Source organism: Notamacropus eugenii, chromosome 1, assembly GCF_028372415.1.
Source record: "Notamacropus eugenii isolate mMacEug1 chromosome 1, mMacEug1.pri_v2, whole genome shotgun sequence".
Taxonomy (NCBI): Eukaryota; Metazoa; Chordata; class Mammalia; order Diprotodontia; family Macropodidae; genus Notamacropus; species Notamacropus eugenii.
Window position 1 is genome coordinate 158,649,802 of NC_092872.1, and position 16,914 is coordinate 158,666,715.

Sequence of the window (16,914 nt, forward strand, 5' to 3'; positions counted from 1 at the left end):
ACTTTTTTGCCTGATCTGTTGATGTACATCAGCCTATTCTAATCCTCATCAAATCCACACTACAGTTGTGTAACCAGAATCGATCTAAGGGAAGAGGAAGTTTAAACATACTAGCAAATAGCTAGGAAAGGCAGGAAGTTACAGACGCTAGAAAAGATGTCCTTTCACTTATCTTTTTGTGATTCTCCTGGGACAGAGAGACTTCAAATCAGCTAAAAATTGTTAGTGATTGGAACCATCAAGTTCTGTGTTATCAAGATTTAACTTAGCGGTAATTCTAGGCATCTTGCTGAGAGAGCCCCTAGGTTTTTGGCGTTGTAACTGACGAATATTTCCTAAGTTCATTGTTGAATTGCAGGGTTTGATGTTAAATTTCAAGTGAATGGTAAAATCCACTCTAGTGAATCTCAGAGAATCCAGAGAATTGAAGTGTACCCACCACACGAATGACAAGTTAAAATATTCCTGTAACACTGAGAATTCATATGTTCACCTTTATTGAAAGTCTAAATGTTGTGAATTGGTCTAGTAGGAATGGGCTCTTTTCATTTTCACTGTCCTCTTGGAACTGAATAGTCTCTCTTTTGAGTGGCAGTTTGTCTATTTTCCAACCTGCATTTAAAAATATGTATTAGCTAGCAGTGTAAACTAATTGGAAAATTCACATTATGCCGCTTTTCAAAGTTAAATTACATAAAAATCAAAGTCACATTGGTGTATATAGAAGCAAAATGGGTCTTCAGATTGATATAAAGTGTATTTCATATCGATTGCTCAGTCATTTCCAGAATTGTTAAGAATTAGAATGATGTAATTAGGTTTTATTTGAATTTTTCATTTAGATTGAAAAGTAAAGAGAAAAAAATCAATATATTACCCTGACTATGAAGTCAAAGTTGGTGAATCACCCTTCTATCTTCATTTACTCTAGACCAGAGAGAATATAGTCATCTCCTCTGGCTGACATTTTAAATCAAACAGAAAGACTACTAATTTCAAAGACTATATTCAATATTTCCACAATAAAAAAAAGACTGTGCTTCTGACATAATTCAATATACAAATGCTACACCAAGTACATAGATGACCATTTACCAACCTGCAAATGTGACACTTTCTTCATTTTGTGCTAATATTTAGTTCTTTTAAGACTGTATGCTGTAAGAAACTAAAAAAGATCAAGAAAATACCTTGCTATATGAGCAAGATACTTCAAAACTACCGGTGAGTTTCTCACTGGAAAAACCTGACAGGTCCACATTTTAATCACTTGACATAAGGTGCAAAAGAATGTCATTCCCTGCCTCCAGAGGCCTTTGATTAGCTTGAGGGAAAAGTGCCAGTATACTGGGCTGAGCACAGGACATATCAGCACAGCTGGTTATACAAGATATCTGGCTCTACTCTCTTACTCTTGGCTGCACAGTTAAAGAAATAGACACAACGGCCTCATTTTGGGTGTACTGATGAAATGTTCTACTTCATGCAGCTAAATAACTAGGTGAAGTTTCCCTAGATGTAGAACATATTTTTTTTTTTATTATGGGTTTCCTTTATGCTAAAAAAAAAAATCCTATACTGTTTTCTGAATGGGCTGTGGGTGGTATATTTTATGGAAGTACAGAAAGGACATACTATTGAGTGTTGTGTAGTAGAAAAGGAGACTCCTGGATTGTCAGGGTATCCAAGTGTTTTCTAGTCTCAACTCTGTTAATTAGCTATGTGACTTAAACTAAGTTACTTAATTTCCCTAATCCTCGGTATCCTGCACTATGAAAAGAGGGAGGTGGAATAAGTTATGTCCTAGCTGATCTTCCAGTTCCATGATTCTACAAGTCTATGACTTTATCCAGTTCATGTCCAAGTTAAGGGCAGGGAGGAAAGGGGAGGTGTCAGACAAAAGAAAAATGATATTTTACCTTCATGCTAAGACCAAGAGAAAGAGAAAATACCCACCCTTTCCCCTTATCTGAAGTACCTTTTCCTGACAGACTTTTCACAAAGATTTGAGAGTATACTTAAAATGAATGAAATCCAGCTCCCCTCCCCAGTGTCCATGTGTTGTGCTACAATATTCCATGAATCATACCTAGAGCCGGACCCCATGTAGTGCTTGCTATCTGTACAGTCCTTGGACTTGGGTCCCTTCTGGAGACATATTTGGACTCATTTTTCCAATGGGCTCCTTAATAAAAGATTTGTTAATTAGTGGCTTCTGATTGGATTCATGTACCATTTATATGTACACATACAGATACATATACACCTACATATATGTATACATGCTCTTCATTTCTAATCTGGGAAACATAAGGAGACTCTAGCTTATAAAAAAATAAAAAATAAAGTCCTCAGAGCCTACTGAGACGTGAAGTAATAGATTAATTCAAAATGTACCATTTTTAACCTCTTTTTAAAAGTTTCTTTCCTCTTCCTCATTGTCCAGGTATTAACTATCCCTACTCATAGCCAAAGGCAGCTAGATGGCACAGTGGATTAAGTGCAGGGTCTGGAATCAGGAAGACCTGACTTCAAATCCACCTTCAGACACTTACTAGCTATGTGACCCTGGACAAGTCACTTACCCCTTTTTGCCTCAATTTTCTGATCTAGTGTTTTTGTCAAGAAAAACCCAAATGGAGTAATGAAGTGTAAGTCATGACTAAAATAGCTGAACAAAAACAACACTCACAGCTGTCAGTGTGTTTAACTCTAGCAGTACTGCCCATAACTTCCATGTATTGGCCCTGTTTCTTCCCTCTATGACCAAGCAATAAAGCTATTCTCTCTTTTATGTAATGACCCTATAAGTATTTGAAGGCAGGTACCACATCCTCCATCTTCTCTTCTCCACACTATCCCCTTTCTTCCTACCCAGTCTCTTCATACCATACTTTCTTCTCCAGATCATGCTCGTCTCTAAAACTTCAGAGGACTATTCTAATGCATGGCTATCACATAAATCGAGCAAAGACTAGCCCATCTTCTCACAACCACTAACATTGTGATGACCATTCGTGTTATTCTGACCTGCAGACTGGATTGTTATCACATACTTTTTACAGTGATCAACCCCTGACAATTTATGCTCAAAAATGAGGGCAAAAAAATCTTTTAACAAGGTAAAATCTTATCTTTTTCCACATAGAGTTTATGTTTGCACATAGTTCTAGAATAGGATCACAGAATTATAAAGGACTTCAATGGTCATCTTCTTTGTCCCTTGCCCCCTAAATGTATCAGCAATAAACAGCACACTTGAGGGTAGATTCACTCTTGATCTGGTCAGACAGGCAGAAACCTTAGTGTTCCAGTGTTCTCACAAGGGTTGCTGACAATGGGACCACTAACTCCTACAGCACTCCCTAATCACCCTTCTAACATGGGTTGGTGAGAAGGCGAGGGCAATTGCCCCTACATCTCGAAGGGGTTAATTGAGACAATCACAACTTGTTCACTCCGCTAAATTCCCTCAAGCTTTGATGAGAGCTGATCAAGGTACACAGGGCATTCAACCCTAAAAGTTTCCCCTTCACCCTCTCTATCAGAGGTCTCCTCTCTCAGAGGTTTCCTCTCTTTATCAAAGGTGTCCTCTCTCCCCAGCCTTGTTGGGGCCAGTCAAGGCACACACAGCATTCCTGCTTGTGCATTCAACCCTAAGGGTTCCTCCCCCTTTACTAACATCATCCACTTATTCAGGGGAAAGGTTGTCACCCTGAAAGTGGAGAAAATACATCTTCAAACCGAGACAGCACCAAAATCTGGGTTCACATTAACAACTGGGGGACATCTTAATAACGGCTACCCACAGTCCCATCCAAGGAAATCAAAAAAAGTCTCAAAGTGTCCTTCCCATGAGTGAGTCCCAAGGCAAAATACCAATTTCCCAAAACACATACAGTTTCGACTGCTTGGCTCAGTGCCAGAAGGTACAAAAACCCATGTGACTCAGTACCTGACTGGTTCTATGTGACTCAGCACAGGACGGGTTATGCTGTGAGCTAGAGAGTTCAAAGGGGTAAGACCTCAGTGATTGATAAGACAAAATACCTGTGTTCTAAAGGACATGGGATTGATTCCCTACATTCCTAGAAAGGTGGCCAACCCTTCAAGAGGAATCAGCCATATATACTCTTACCTTTAGACCTGGGAATGCAACCCTTGCTCCAAGGAAAAATGGGAACATATGTGGTCACATAGGCCTATAAATATACAGGGAAGATCTTTATGCTTTATTAATCCTTCAGATGTTTACAATTTAGCATGAGCCTAGGAAACTGGAATTTCTGGGAAATTGAACTATAAGCCTCTTTACACTCCAGCAAATAATCTCTTTTACGTTACCTGACAAATAGTAGGAGCGTACTGTGGGCATCTTAGAGAGGTGTTGGTTTTGGAGTCAAAAGGCCTGACTTCAAATCCTGACTATGCCTTTAATTATTTATGAACCTGAACAAATCACATAACATCTCTGGGTTATACTTTCCTCACCTTTAAAATTAGGCAGTTAAATTAGGTGACTTCTAATATTCCATCCAACTTATTTCCAAAGAAGACCAATAAATTTTTCCTTATATCACATCCATTCTTCCTCTTTGCAATGTTCATCCATCTTTCCTTTATCATCAAGGCCACACAAATTCTGATTCCCCCCGCCCCATCTATAAAATGGCCTTTCAGATACCTAAAGAAAGCTATCATAACTCTCCTCCCCCTTCATTGAGAACACTGAGAAGCAATCTATTCCATCTATTCAATGTCTTAAGGGACTTATCACCATACTGAGATTGCCAAGATATAATGTTATATATTTTAATTGTATTTCCAACTGAAGGCAGAGAAGATCTGTCCTCTTTCACTTCTATTTGACTCTACTATCTGTCCTGAATGTAGACTGCCATCAATTTTACTTTTCTTAAACAACTAAGGCTTTTACATTCAAATATATAACTTTCACTCGACTCTATAGACTGTTTTCTTTCATCTCCTCATGTTAACAGTTATGTTTGTCAAAAAAAATTAACAACAACATAGTAAACACAAAATGTTCATTTCCCTTTTTCCTTCTAATCTTCTGGCCATTATTTTTAACCTATCTTAATGACCAGTTTTATGTTCTTCTTTCAGATTCTTAATCATTCTATAGATCCTACTAAACTAAACTAAACTTCCTGGACCTTACTCTCACCTTGTAAATAATGGTTTTCTTCCTACTCCATTACATCCTAGCCACATGTCAACAGAGAATCCTGCACTTGAGTTCATTTCCCAGGCTTCTCAGCTGGAAGGCAGCTGGTGGAACAGGGAATAGGGTGCTGGGCATGCAGTCAGGAAGATCTAAGTTCAAATATAGCTTGAGACGTTTACTAGCTGTGTGACCCTGGGCAAGTCACAACTTCTTTTTGCCTCAGTTTCCTCACTGTAAAATGAGGATAATTATAGTACTCATATCACAGTGTTGTTGTGATGTTGTGATGTTGTGATGATCAACTGAGGTAATATGTGTTATATATATATTATATATATATACATATATGTGTGTGTACACATATAATAAATTACATTATATGTGTACACATATAATAAATTATATTGTATATATTATATATACATATGCATATAAATCTATATCTACATACATACACATATATATGTATACACACACACATATATATACATATAATGTATATGTTAGCACAGTGCTTGGCACTTAGTAGGCCCTAGATAAGTCTTCTCCTCTTTCCCTTTTCCTTCCTCTCTTCTTCAGGTCTTCAGCTGCATTTGGACTTGGTCCAGTCTGCTTATCCAGTCTTTTTCTCTGATTTAGAGACTGTCCACTTCTCTAATTTGTGTCCTTCCAAAGTTTCCAAATCAGACCTTTTAAAATAATAATTAAAGATTTACTCTTAGCCTCTTGCATCCTAACTAGTTGAAGACATATCTAAAATATCATGTAGTACACACTAAGATGGTCTCTTTTCCCATAATAAAGCACACCCTGGATATCTCTAAATAGCAGGGTTATCCCTTGACTAAAGTACATGAAAACTGACAAACAAAATGACCCATTGGACTACTAAGTAACTTGGCCTTGTCACCTTATATTGATGGACACACAGTATTGGCTCCACTGCCAGATATTATCTCATTTCTAAATATAATACATTTCTACTATGTGGAAACCTTGGAAAACCATTACAGAAGGTTCCTCTTAGAAATTGTTCATGTCCTTATTATCTTCAATTCATATATCCATTGCATAGCCCCGATTCTTGCCTATGAAAACTGGGCTATTACATTTGAATGATGGTAATTAGTTTGGTTAAATCCAAAGCCAAAAATTTCAACAAAAAGATATCAATCAATTGATCATCTTCACCATGTAGCCAGCCAAATACTAATCATTCTTCTATTTTGACAAGGTACCCTGGTATGGCCTTCCTCTGAGGTCTGCTGTTTTCTCATATCCCTGATGTCTTGAACTTGCTGTGTTTTATCTACTGCTGGATCTGTTCTGACTGGCAAGGAACCAAACATTTCAGTGAAGCAGGCCTTCTCCTTTTCTTGTAGATGAAAATCATCCATAGATAGCAGACTCGCTCCCAATTTTTACAGTCTCAGGCAAAAAATAAAGGCCATCCACGTACTAGGAAGAGGGGTAGAACAGATACTAGGCATCAAAGCACAAAAATACTCTTATAAAGCACTAAAACAACATATGCCATAATCCACTGAGTTTTCAGAGTCCAGTGTATTTTCTAGTCCAGGCATTTCTGGTCTACACACAAACCCAGAGTCATTTCTTAGAAGCCTTACCAACATCACCAAAACTCCTAACCTGATCTACTTCTGGCCTGGAGACTACTTGGAAGACAAAGAAAAGCTCCTGGGTTCTTTATCTTACCCAAGTTCATCAAAATTACCAGAAATAAGCCAACTTCCTCTTCATTCTCCAGGTCAGGATAAGCCCATAATCAATTAAAAGTTCTAAAAATGGATTTTTTTTTTTGTGGAAGATATCTCCACAATGTCTTCAAAGTGATCACCAATAACTTACCTAGAACCAATATTATTAGGCCACTTTAAGCTAACATAATCTTTCTAAGATTCCCCCTGACAAGAGCGCTGGAGTTTTCTGAGTCATTCAGTACCAGGTACCTTTACTCCCCACTTTTGAATTCTCTTTCTTGAGGGCATACTTAGCTCATTTAAGCTACATAACGCTATTTCCTATGTATAAACAGTGAACATTACTTCTGTGTTGCAAAATGCTTTCATGTTTTGATTAGAACTTTGTGCTCCTCAATAAAACCATGGAAAAATCTGACTTCCAATCAAATACAATCACTCCTTCCTAGTCCTCTGTCAACACATTGAATGAATTCTCCACATAGTCTGTTCTCCACTTTCTTTAATTTTTTTTACACCTACAACTTACTTATCCCTCCATCTTCTTTTTTTAGATTTAATTATTGTTTTCTGTTTCTATATTATAGACTTTTATCCTTAATCACCACTCCTCAATCCTCTCTTATAACCAAGAAAAACATGAAAGCAAATGAAAAGAAATCATGATTATGTCTGATAGGATATGTCACAGTCTATATCCACACTCCCTTGTTTCTCTACTAAGAGGAGAGAAATGTGTTTTATCATCAACTTTCCAGAAATGAGAATGATCATTACAATTAATGCAAGTTCAGTTATCTCTTGCTTTCACTTATTGTATTGTTGGTGGTATAGAGTATACTGTTATTCTGGTTCGGCTAATTTTGTCCTGTGTCATTTCATACAGGTATGACACTGGTGGGTGTCACTATGAAGTGTACAGTTGTTCAAGCAGAACTCAATTCTTTCTGGTCCCTCCTCAGTTCTGAACAGAGGCAAAGCTGAATCTTTCCCAGGCCTTCGCTATCTCTTCCTTGGGGAGATCAGGGTGTGATCTCTTCTCTGGTCTCTGCCCTCTGCTCTCTACCTTCTTTCTCTCTGGAGAATTAATTAGTCACACCCTGTTACAAAATCAGCTCCCTTTTTAGCTTAGGGGGCAATATAATGGCTCTCAGTTTCAGGTGATTCCTTTTTCTATTTTATGGAGTATATATCAGGATAAAATTATTACAATCAAAACAGCTCACAGCCTCCAGTTATGAAAGTTACTAACATTCAGAAAGAGACTTGCCTCTCTGCCCTAATTTAAATTTCTATTTATTTCTAGATAATCTCTGGCCTTTTTATATTTGGGCAAAAACCAGAAAACAGGAAATGTTTATGTAAAAAGATGTGAATAGAGTGCTTCATAGAGGAGGTTGGAAAAAGAGTGGAAATGGATTTGGAGCTTCCCTCAGTCCTTGAAGAAATGAGAACAAGTGATAACTTCATCCTGAGTCTTCTCAGTGCCCAGAAGACTCTCCTCAACCTCTCCATTGAGAGCCACAGCTCAAAGGTCCTTTAAAGCCTCTTCTCTCTTTGCTTTTTGTCTTTTTGCTTGGAATTCATTCCAGGTCATTCTGTTCAGTCTTAGGTGGGATGGAGGAAATCATCTCAATTCTGGGCTGCTTCACTCTTTGAGTCACCACTCTTTCCCTCAATTAGCATTAGGGAGTTCACTTGTTCACAACAATATTCCATTAAACTCATATGACGCTTGTTTAGTCATCCTCCATTAACAGGCACTCATCTACTTTTAGGTTTGGGTTGTTTGTTTGCTAACTCGTTTTTCGTCACTAAAGTAGCAAATGAGTTGCATAACGATGCAGCTAGGTGGCACATTGGACTTGGACTGAGGGAGACCTGAATTCAAATCTTGTCTCACAGACAGTAATTTTATAACCACAGGCAAATCAAATTCCTTATCTATAAAATCAGAATAATAAAGGCACCTAACTTTAGGGTTGTTGTGAGGCTTCAATGGACATCTAAGGGCAGCTAGGTAGCACAGTGGCTAGATTACCACCCCTGGAGTCAGGTGTTCCAATCCAGACTTGAACACTTCCTAGCTATGTGACCCTGGGCAAGTCATTTAACCCCATTACCTTCCCCCAAAATGAATATGTGTGTGTGTGTGTGTGTGTGTAGACATATAAAGTGCTTTGCAAACCTTAAAGCACTATATAAAAGCTAATTGTTTTTACTACTACAAAGTGCTGGTAGAACTATTTTGCTATACGTAGGCCCTTTATTTCTGCCATTGACCTCCTTGGGTTAGTCTTACAATGAGAGGGAATGTGCTCATTAATGGAATTCTAGGCCAAAGAATTCCAGCAGTTTAGCAATTTGTCTCTTAATTCCAAACTGTTTTCCAGAAGAGTTAGAAAAATTCACAGCTCTACAAACAATGTATCAATGTGCCTTTCTTGTCATAGCCTCTCCAAAATTATTTTCTTTTCACTCCTCCCTTTTCTTTTAAAAACCTCTGAAATTAATAGACCTTGGTGTCTACTTTAAAGTGGTCCAAGGTACAAAGTAGACATCACTCCATTTCTCCCCAATAGGCACTGTGTTCACAAACCTATAAACCACTAAGTGATCTGATAATAGCTTAGAGAGCACCTTCCTTCCACTGTACCCTAAATGCTTTTTCAGCTTCCTGAAGTAGTGTTGCACATACTGTTGACAGACTAGAAACTTAAAGCATCATGTTTTCTGTAGAAGTTGCTATTTTGCTGCATCACATGCCAATCTTACAAAGTCCCATGGTATTGAATACTGTGTCAATATGGTACAAATACCAACTCTTTTAGACTTTCCTTTTCAAAACTCACATGTTAAAGGAAACTTTTTAAAAATTATAAATGCCTCTAAAACTATCGCTTTAATCATTATAACACTATAATTATAATTACAATCATTATTATATATAATATATGTATGATATTACATATAATAATTATGACACTAATAATGGAATAGTAAGTATAATAGTCTTACTAGTTATATGATGAATATGTTAAGAGGTAAAGGGGAAGAAGGTTGGATAGGTAGAACTGGATAATTAATTGACCTTGAAAAAGAGTCAAGAAAGTCTCCATTAGAAATAGGAAACAATGAATGTTTTTGAAAAGGGAAGAGCTGTGATGTGACTGATGTCTAAAGAAACCTGATAATATGAAATGGATTTGAAGAAGGGAACCGTTGACAGAGACTTGAAAGTCAAGGAGAGACAGTATTGTCAAGAATAACAAGCTCAATTTTAGAGTCTCTCCTGGGTCTTTTTCAATTTTAAAACTGAACATTTGAATTTAAGGTGATAGACACTTACCTAAGTATGCATGGCCATTTATTAATTAGAAATGAGATAAAATCACAGGTTGAAAGCTGGAGGGGTTCTTAAAAGTCATGTACTCTAACCTTATTTTACAGATGAGAAAACTGAGGCACAGGGAGGTTAATTCATTTGCCTACTGTCCCACAGAGTTGAACGGAGTCCTCTGACTCCGACTCATAATTTACTGCCTACCTTATAGTATTGTTATGAGGAAAATACTGTGTAAACCATAAATGGCTATATGTAAGTGTAAATTGTTATACTAAGTGTGAAAACTGTATTGAAAATATAAATGTAGATTGAAGTCGTCAGTATGGAAATCAAAGTTGAATCTATAATAATGGATGAGCTCTCTATGACTGCATAAAGAAAACAGAAGGCCAAGGACTCTGATTTGGGGATTATTTGGGGTTCTCAGAAAGAAGAAGAGTTATCAGAAGAGATGAAAGGAATGGCTGGAGAGATGGAACTAGGATAGTATGTCGCTGGCATTAAAGAGTAGTCAAATTTGCCACATGCAGCAGTGGGTCAAGAGGAATGAAGATTGAAAAAGGATATTCTGTTTGTCCAAGGGAATTCATCACTGACCTTTGTAAAGGGAGAAATTTCCGTGGAATGATATAGAAGTTAGACTTCAGAAGTTTAAAGGGAGAGCAGGTTAAAAAGAGGGGGGAAGGGGATCTTACAGCTAAGAAATTTGTCAAAAATTTAAAAAAAACGTCTCCAGCTTGAAAATTCTTTGCTGCTTTAGCTATGTGTTTCTTTAGTTGTGTGATTGTGACTTGAAATTAGCAAATCACTTTGCCATTGAGATGATTTTTTAAAAATCAGTCATGTTCTCATGATTGACATGTAAGCCTAAGTACCAAATTAGAAAGCTTATGGAGGTGCTTTTCTTTTTCCAAAATGAAAGGAAATGATCAATTTTTAATGTTTAAAAACCTATAATTTTCTCATCACTGATTTGTGAGGCAAGTAAGTGGCGTCTACTTTAAAGTGGTCCAAGGTGCAAAGTAGACATCACTCCAATTCTCCCCAGTAGGCATTGTGTTCACAAATCTATAAACCACTAAGTGATCTGGGTACTCCGTAAGGTGACTAGCTTAGTTTCTATGTACTCTGTGAGACAGTACCCTGAAAACTATAAGGTATGAACCCCAGCTTGTCCATTTAATTTTTATTAATTAGAGGACACAATTAGCCCAAGACAAAAGTATTTACAGAAATGAAATAGAAAGAACCGTAGCAATGAAGCTTCTGTACCATTAAAATGGGATGCAGGCTCCCAGAGCAACAAAGTGGACACACATATAGAGTATAAATAGTAAATAGATACAAAAGAAACATATGTAGCCAAGACAACTCAAACCTCTGACGCTTCAGGATCCAAATGCCTTGCCTCTTCTCAGGGTGTCCTCACTCTGTTCTGCCTTGGTTCATTGTCTCTGTTGGACAATTCACTCCACTAGGCTCCCTGGATGTATTTTCTCTGGTTCCCTGCTTTGAGTCTGCTCTCTGCTGAGTGTAGTATCTCCTACTGCAAGAAACAGTTGTCAAATGGTGGCACAGAGAGAAATGATCTCTCCTGTACCCCCACCCATGAGTCTCTAAGAAGCACAAGGGAAAGAGTGAAGAACAGTTACATTTTAAAAGAGCTGGCTTCTTCTTCCATGTTGGTTTTCTTTTTAACTGTTGGAAATCAGATTCCTCAGAGCTTACTCTTACTCTTAAAGGCCACAAGGGGCATGGCTGATCTTCAGCTAGCCAACGGCTAACCACTTTAAAATTCCACCAAGTTGATTGAGAAACTTCTCCATGACTCCTAAAAGAAGAATAAATATTTCTTTATTGAAATTTATTTATTACTTACCTATTTATTTCATTAGCCATTTATGCTGTCCAATCAAATTCTAAAATGCATGCCTTTTTATAAGGTATAAATGAAAATCAAAATATCTGAAAGAGATAAACTCTTATATCTCTGTTTCTGTTATCTTATCCTTACATTCTAAACTCCAAAAATTCAAAATGTTTTGGAAATAAAAGCTGTGGGGGTATCTAGTTGGCACAGTGGATAGAGCATTGATCCTGGAGTTAGGAGGACTTGAGTTCAAATCTAGCCTCAGACACTAGCTAGCTGTGTGACCCTGGGCAATTACTTAATCCCAGTTGCAGGCAAGAAGGAAATAAGGAAGAAAAGAAAAAGAGGGGGACAGAAATAAAAGCTATGCCCTCGCTTCATTTGCCATATGATAATTTACCTGGGATTAAGACATCAAAAAGGAAAAAATAGATGCTTCCATACTGAACCATATAATTAAACCTCCAAAGGGTCATATTTTACCTGGTTCTCAGATGACCTGTCTACAGGTCTTTAGATCATTTATCCTGGTTTTACAATAAAAAAACAGGAGCATCCTTTGGTATAATTAGCACACATCTCCCTTGTGATGCCATCAATCCTCTTTGAGAATGAAGGATGAAAAATAACAAGTTTATATGAAAACTCAAAGTCTCAGTAAGTATTTAAATATTGGCATAGAGTCTAAGAGATAGATTATTGTAGTGGAAACAGTGGTGGACTTAGAATCAAAGCACTTGAGTTCAACTCCTGTCTTTGTCATCTATTTGCTATGTGACTGTCATTCAATTTCTCTGCTTTTCATCTATAAAATAAGAACCTTAGTTGAACCATAGGATTAAATCTAGAAGGGACTTTGCTTGGCATTTAATCCAACCTCGTTATTTTACAGATGAGAAAACAAAATCATAGAGGCCAAGTGACTTGCTCAAGATTATACAAGTAGTAAGTGGCAGAGTCAGAATTAGAACCCAGATCCTCTGAATCCAAATCAAATGGTACATGAGATTACTATTAGATTCCAGTGAAGTATTGTATGTGAAAATATTCTATAATAGTAAAGCACCATACACATGTGAGTTATAATCAGATGTGTGCTGAAGTAGACTTAAACGGATTCCTGAAAACCTGTTGTTAAATTTTCAGTGTCATCATTTTTAATACCTTGGAAATAAGCAACACTTATTGTTTTGTTGCTTTCTAGACTTAATAAAAGAAGGCAGCTAGGTGGCTTAGTGGACAAAGTGTCAGGCCTGGAGTCAGGAAGACCTGAGTTCCAATCAAGCCTCACTTACTAGCTATAAGACCCTGGGCAAGTCGCTTAACCTCTGTTTGCCTTAAGCCAGTGGAGAAGGAAATAGCAAACCACTCCAGTGTCTTTGCCAAGAAAACTCCATGGACAGTATGGTCCACAGAGTTAGACATGACTGAATGATAACAACGGACTAAAGAAATGGCTGGAGAAATGTTAATAATGAAAAGCATCATGTATACTTCTTTTTTGGAGAGCTGATTCCTAAGGATATATCAGCACACAATTAATATTACAATGCACAGGGAGGTTATTTAATCCTGTTATATTGGGGTCATTTCTTTCCTCAGGTATCTTTTTCAAATAAATGATGAATAATCTCAAAGTATGTTGATTAATTGGAATTCAGACTTTTGAAGCATGAACTGCTGAGGAAATACCTAAGATTAGAGACTTTAATATTTTTTTTAAATACCGAGCCATGCCCTTGATTAGCTTCATGTTAATAAGTGGACATTCCACTTACACTATATTTCAATGGGCATTTGACCTGAAATATAGGTTGCATCATGCAATAGCTGAACTTAAACTTTAACACTGAAGTCATCATACAAAATTTTGACAAGACTGAACTCCTTACCAAAATGGTACTGAAGAATGATGCATGGATAGAGCATTGGATTTGTAGTCCAAGGGCCTAGGTTTACATCCTTGCTCTACCCTTCATCTGTGTGACCTTGGCCACATCATTTAACTTCTCAAGACTTGAGCTTCTTCTCTGTAAAAGGAAGGAGTCTTGTCACTATAGGTAGCCTCCACAGTCCCATCCAATTCTGAATCTATAATTGTGTAATTCTAATACATTACTGACCCTGTGGTTTCATTCTTGTACATATTCCTTCCAGCAGCACAGACTGCAACCCAACCATGTCTTCATTCTTGGTGCAGTTCTTGTCTGTGTCCTCCCATGAAACCAACATGCAGGATCTGTCCTGCATACTAGAAGTCTTTGTCTAGGTCTTTTCAAATGCCTTTGGTGCGTTATGTGAACATTTGCTATCTTTTGAGCTTGCTAAGAAAAGATTCATCTAATTAAAATCAGATATTTGTTGGATAATATTTTTTAACCTTTTTCTTGTACAACAGTCATGACTGCCAATATGATGCAGCCTACTTATAAACACCATGCCTCTCTCTCTTACCTTTTGGTCATCTATAATTTCAATTCTTCATAGCTTGTTGTATTCCATAACATGCAGCTTTGCAGCATTACCGGAAAGCTACTTCAAAGTTTCAATAGACCTATGATCTCACTAATATGGACATTCCTTCCATTACTATAAATTACAATTTAAACATACTTCTTTGTCCTGTTATTCCTGTCCATGTTCTTCCATAGATTCCCTCCTCGAGGATCCAGCAAGATGCTAGAGGCTTTCATACATTTCCTCAAAGCAATGTTGCTTTTTTTGATGTACGGGCATGATAAAATCCAGCCTGTCAACTGCTTTCTTTATCTATCCTTCCAGTTAGCCACAGCTTCCTTCTTTCTTTTTGTTTCACTTATAGCAAGAATGTCCAGATTGATATAATTTAGTACTTCCAGCAACATGTCCACTTCTTGGTCATTGGACAATGTTCTTATAATTAGAGCAAGAACAATCAGTTTGCTGATAGTCAAAAACTGTGATTCTTAGCACCCTCTATCAGACCTTTCTTCCCATTTTGCTATCATCACTGTAGCAGTGAAAGGGTTACTTACCAAAACAATGCATTACTGTGGGGTGAAACTTCTGCTGACATGCCTCTACAGATAGTTAGGCGTATCTTTGAAAAACACTCTCAATTTGTTACTTGGGCCACTGTCAAACACATTATATGTTTAAATGCCCTTGTTTCTCATTTGTACCTCCTCTCTAACATGGGAAAGACACAGCTTGGGAAGTAAGTAAAATCCTCACTCTTCCATTCCAGTCCTCTTCTGCAATTTTATTTATATGATGTTTCACATGGCCCATGGATCTCATGCATCTATGCAGAGCAGACTTGTAAAAGCTGATTGAAAGAACTCTGAGAAGACCACTTTCAAGACAGCTCACCTTCCAGTCTGAAATTTCAACAGACCTCAACTCAACTCTATTTCGCCATTAGTCGTTGGATATTTGTTGTGTTGGGTCAGTAGTGTTAGTCATGTACAGTCTTTGTGACTCCATTTGAGGTTTTCGTGGCAAAGATATTAAAGTGGCCTGCCATTTCCTTCTCTAGATCATTTTACAGTTGAGGAAACTGAGGCAAACAGGGTTCAGTGATTTGCTCAGAGCCACTTAGCTAATAAATGTTTGAGGCTAGATTTGAACTCAGGTCCTCCTGGCTCCAGGGCTGGTGCTCTATTCACTGCACCACCTAGCTGCCCCTCAATAAATATTACCATCTCCTATCTTAAGGGAGTTTCAGTCTTCAAGACTTTCCTACGAAAATGTTGATACCACTGGGCATGGTAGTACTGACCTATAATACCAGCTACTGCAAGGCTGAGGCTGGTACACTTCTTGAACTCAGGAATTCTAAACTGGACTTACATATCAAGTGTCTGCTCTGAGTTCACTTCAATAATTTGAGCCCTTACGAGCAGGGACCACCACCTTGTCTGATAAGGGGCAAACAGGCCCAGGTTGGAAACAGCACAGGTCAAAGTTCCTAAACTAGTCAGCAGTGGGACTGGGCCCTGAAAGATCTTTGTACTTCCAGCCTGGTTCCAATGGGGAGACCCAGTCTTTAAAAAAAAAATAATGTTGATACCATAAGCCTAAGTAGCTGTAAAGAGTTACTACTGTAGATTTGAGGGAATGAAAAATAGGAAAGAGGGAGGAAGTCGAAAATCTTTGTATATTTCAGAGTTTTGACTAGGCTCCAACCTACAGACTTATACATAAATTGATATGCAGCATAGAGGAAAGATTTTTGTTTTCTTTTCATTTGTTTTATTTCATATGGGAGGGGCAGAGCTACCAAGATATCATTTGTACTAGAAACAGCTGAACATATGCAGAAATTCCTTGAGATAATATTCTAAACCTTGTTCTTTTATGTATCTCCAATACCTAATACCATGCCTTAATAAATTGGAAGAGATACAACAGTAGAGATTTTCCTCCACAGTTTAGGGCCTATTTCTTGAACCTCTTGCATTTCTCCACCCCAATTCCCAAGAACAAAGAGAAGAATCAGACTTATTGTAGTAATTTGATCCCTTTAGAAAAAGAAACTATGCTTGAGTTCAAAGAATAACACTATTGAGTAATGATTGATTAACTCTTAGTTTCATTCCTACGTAATATTAATAAGAGTTTAAAGCATTTTAATTAGGAAAACAAAATATTGAAATCATACCACTTCAACAATCATCCATAGTATCTTATTGCTCTAGATAATGCAGGCATTGGCAAATTCCCCATTTCAGTATTTAGAATCTATTATAAGCCTCTCTTTAGCCTGAAGATTACATCCCCCTAGATTTCATAGTTCAAAAGTTCAACC

At 37.4% G+C, this 16,914-nt stretch overlaps 1 long non-coding RNA gene across 1 annotated transcript; it reads right to left on the reverse strand.

Moving 5' to 3' along the window:
* Positions 1 to 9,937: 9,937 nt before the first annotated feature.
* Positions 9,938 to 14,167, reverse strand: LOC140524238 (uncharacterized). Its single transcript, XR_011973626.1, has 3 exons — positions 14,018 to 14,167; positions 11,908 to 12,086; positions 9,938 to 11,801 (listed from the first exon to the last, which is right to left on the reverse strand). It is a non-coding gene; the product is annotated as an uncharacterized lncRNA (long non-coding RNA).
* Positions 14,168 to 16,914: the final 2,747 nt, after the last annotated feature.